Below are 4,382 nucleotides of genomic sequence, written 5' to 3'. Positions count from 1 at the left end.
AGTGGAAAATAATTTTCTCCGATTAGTCTTAAATGTGCTACTTGCTAACTTCATGGAAGTCCTGCTATTATCCAAAAGTGTAAATATCCGATTCAAATCTACTCGTTCAAGACCTTTCATGATCTTAAAGAGATCTATCATATCCCCCCTCAGCCATCTCTTCTCCAAGCTGAACAGCCCTAACCGCTTCAGCCTTTCTTCAAAGGGGAGCTTTTCCATTCCCTTTATCATTTTGGTTGCCCTTCTCTGTACCTTCTCCATCACAACTATATCTTTTTTGAAATGCTGCGACCAGAATTGTACACAGTATTCAAGATGTGGTTTCACCATGGAGTGATACAGAGGCATTATGACATTTTCCATTTTATTAACCATTCCCTTCCTAATAATTCCTAACATTGTTTGCTTTATTGACTGCTGCAGCACATTGAGCCAACAATTTTCAAAGTATTATCTACTATGATGCCTAGATCATTTTCCTGGGTGGTAGCTCCTAATATGGAACCTAATATTATGTAACTATGGAAAGCAGATGATTGGGGGAAAGATAGAGATCAGCTGGGGGCTATGACTCTACAACAGGAATTAAATTGTGCAGACTAGAAGGGGGTCATTTTCAAAGGAGTTACGCATGTAAATGTGACATACTATTGTAGCAATTTTCAAAAGCTATTTACTCGAGTAAAGTGCACTTACTTGAGTAAATCCTATGGACAATTCAATGGCATATATTGTAGCAATTTTGAAAAGCCCACTTACTTGAGTAAAGTGTATTTACTCGAGCAAAAACCAGTTTTGCTCGAGTAAATGCTTTTTAAAATCTACCCCGAAGAGTCTATCTGCCACCATACTCTGCGTTTCTCTGAGGAAGATAATGAAGGTGCATAATATCATGAAAGCAGAGGAGAATGTAGCTAGGACACTATTATTCATTATATTTCATAATACATAAACTAGTGAGTATCTAATAAAACTATGACCTTCACTTCCAGCATAAATAGCCGCCGACTGGAGCTTGCTCCACAGTGGAATTTTTATTGTTTGGTAGAATCGGCTGGCGAGCTGAGCCATCCGAACCACAGCCATGACGGTGGGGAAGAGTAGTAAGATGCTTCAGCACATCGACTATCAGATGCGATGCATCCTGCAGGATGGCTGGATCTTCATCGGGACCTTCAAAGCCTTCGACAAACACATGAACCTCATCTTGTGCGATTGTGATGAATTCAGGAAGATCAAATCCAAGAATTAACAGCCAGAGCGTGAAAAGAAAAGAGTTCTGGGGTTGGTGCTGCTCAGGGGAGAGAACCTGACTGTTTCCATGACTGTTGAGGGTCCATCTCCCAAAGACACTGGTATTGCTCAGGTGCCATTGGCTGGAGCTACAGGAGGACCTAGAGTTGGTAGGGCAGCTGGGAGAGGAGTACCTGCTGGTACACCAATGCCACAGGCCCCAGCAGGTCTAGCTGGCCCAGTCAGAGGAATTGGAGGGCCAGCCCAACAGGTGATGACACCCTAAGGGCATGGAGCAGTTTCTGTAGCAGCAGCTGCAGCCACTGCCAGCATTGCTGGAGCACCCACCCAGTATGCACCAAGTGGCAGAGGTGGACCAGCCCCTCCTATGGGGCGAGGGGCTCTACTGCCAGGAATGATGGGTCCACCTCCTGGCATGAGGCCACCAATGGGAATGCCCCCAGGCAGAGGTGCACCAATGGGAATGCTGCCTCCAGGCATGAGGCCACCTCCACCTGGCATGAGAGGTCCACCACCTCCTGGTATGCGGCCGCCCAGACCCTAAAGCTGTTTGCCCTGTTTCCTCCTAGAAATATTATTGTGCTCCCAAATGGGAGAAAGTGGTTCTCCCAAGTGAACTATATGGAGCCCTTCAGTTGTCTTGTATGAGTATATTTTTTATTTGGTGCCTGTATACATTTACAGTTTTTAATACATTTTTTTTGAAAATGTAGTCCATACTGTGTAAATATGGAAAAAGGAGTGTACCTGTTTTCTTTGACAAGTGTTAGCCCCAGACAGGTGGGGAAGGAGCAATGTACAAATGTAGCTTTGTCTTCAGCTAGACTCCAGTAATATAAATTTTATTTATTTATGTATTTATTTATTTATTTTATATACCGACATTCAATCGAGATATCACATCGGTTTCCAGATAACTAAAAGAATAGGGCGAGATCGGCCCTATTTTACATTATAACATGGTAACAATAACAACAATTATAACAGAAATACATGGAACAATAGATTATAGTATATAACATATGTACATAAATGACTTGTTGATATAAATAATTTAGGATTAAGGATAGAAGGGAGGGTTGGGAGGAGGGAGGAAGGGAGGGAAGAGAGGGGTGGGTGGGAGGAAGGGAGTGTCAGGGAGGGATGAAAGAGGGGAGAGATTGAAGGAGTTTAGGTACTTGTTGACTTATGAATATAAGTCTTGTAGTGAAACTCTGGTAAAGTAGAGCTAACTAAAATACTATGTTGCATATTTTCTAAAAACATTTTTAAAGCCTTAAAAAAAAAAAAAAGCCACAGCTATGTGGCTGATCCTAGAGAATAAGTTGAATGGTGGTACCTCATAACCGAGCATTAATGAAGCATGTTTACGTGAAATCACAGAACCATACAAGTAGTTGTGTTTTAAGTCTGGGCTAAGTAATTTATTCACTTTAACATAAGAGGCACCTGGCTTCTATGGCAAGGAACAGCCTTAAGAAAGGGTAGTAATGTTATAGCGGGTGGTGTCCCCCAAAGCCTTCACAAGAAGGATATCATACACTTAATTACAAGGGCTGGAGTGGGGATTTGGCAAGTAGGCATAGGGGAAGGGTAGGGGGTCCAGGGGTGGAGCACATCACATACATCGTCAGGTGCATCATGAGACTGTGTTGTATGCTCTTCCACTCAGACTTCCCCCAAAATCCTACATTCCCTGTATGTACCCAAAACAGCCCTCTGCCAGCAGATGGAGACAGTTTCACTGACACTGTACATAACCCAGTGTGCCACCTGCAAGACCTCAGTGGAAGGAAACTGGAACCAAAAAGTTACCAATAAGGGCCCTGACCTCAGCGGTCAGAGTAACAGATAAGTATGAGAAAAATAACTGTGGACGCTTGCTGGGCAGACTGGATGGGCCGATTGGTCTTCTTCTGCCGTCATTTCTATGTTTATGAAGTGGCAGGCTTACAATGAACCAGAAGAAGGTCTTTTTTTCACACAGCATACAGTTAACCTGCAAAACTTAGTACCACAAGACATATTGGAGGCAAAAAGGAATTGGATAAATGTCCAATTGAAGGCCAAATCCATCACAGGCTCTTTAACTTAACAGTCAGGGTGTGACAGAGTGCCCCTAAGTAATTTCCCCTTTAAATCTGTGCAGGAGGAAGCTGGATGTTTGGTCTACCTTAAATCCTACACTGGGAGAGAACCCTGGGGGCGGGACCCTGCTGGGCAGGGAGAGTCCCAAGGGTGAGACAAGTTTGTGAGCCCAGCTGGGATCAGGAGGCCCCTACATCTCCAGGAGAGGCAGTTCCTGTAAAACTATTCTGACCAAAGCTGAAGGTATTGAATGTACAGAGGGAAGATAGCATTATTCAGCTTACACACAGGGTTGTAGACTAAGGTAACCAGTCCACTGTTAAGTTGTAGTTTATTGTATGAATAAAAGTGAATATTATATTAGAAAAGGCAGGAGTCGGCATGGATTACTGCTCCAGCCCAGAAGCTTTGCTCAGCCATCCTCATTTAGGGCTATCACCTTGGATACAATTCATCCCTAAACCAGGACTTCTAGACATTCTACATGTGTCCTGGGTTTTTGTTTTTTTTTAATTCACTTCTTCGGAGCACCTGTGTTTCATGCTCACTGCAAATAGAAAAAGAAGCTCAGTAACACAGATCTTTGGTCTGACTTAGCCCCTTTTACACTGGGGAACAATTTGTAACATAATTCCTGTTGAGTTAGATTTTTTATTTATTTATTTATTTATTTATTTGTAAGCTTTTATATACCGACGAACGTTGGGAACATCTCATCGGTTCACATTTATTTATTTATTTATTTAACATTTTTATATACCGGGATTCATGTAAAGATATTACATATCATCTCGGTTTCCATTATAACATAAAACATAACAGTAGCTAAACGAGCTTTACAGAGAACAAGGAACAATAGGCATAATATAGAAAAACAGAGAGCAATGTAAAATAAACATATAAGGGGGAACCATTTAACAGGATAATGGAGTAAGAGCAAAGGATATGTACATGAACTCATTAATAACTAATTACAGGGAGGATGTCTAGTAACATAGCTAATTAAATCAGTAAATATGGTTAGGGCAAACAGGAGGCAA

At 42.0% G+C, this 4,382-nt stretch overlaps 1 pseudogene; it reads left to right on the top strand.

Moving 5' to 3' along the window:
- Positions 1-1,064: 1,064 nt before the first annotated feature.
- Positions 1,065-1,850, top strand: LOC115093319 (annotated as a pseudogene).
- The last annotated feature ends 2,532 nt before the right edge of the window (positions 1,851-4,382 follow it).

The sequence above is a fragment of the Rhinatrema bivittatum genome, chromosome 6, assembly GCF_901001135.1.
Source record: "Rhinatrema bivittatum chromosome 6, aRhiBiv1.1, whole genome shotgun sequence".
In the NCBI taxonomy this organism is placed as follows: Eukaryota; Metazoa; Chordata; class Amphibia; order Gymnophiona; family Rhinatrematidae; genus Rhinatrema; species Rhinatrema bivittatum.
This window is presented reverse-complemented; position numbering and strand designations above follow the sequence as displayed.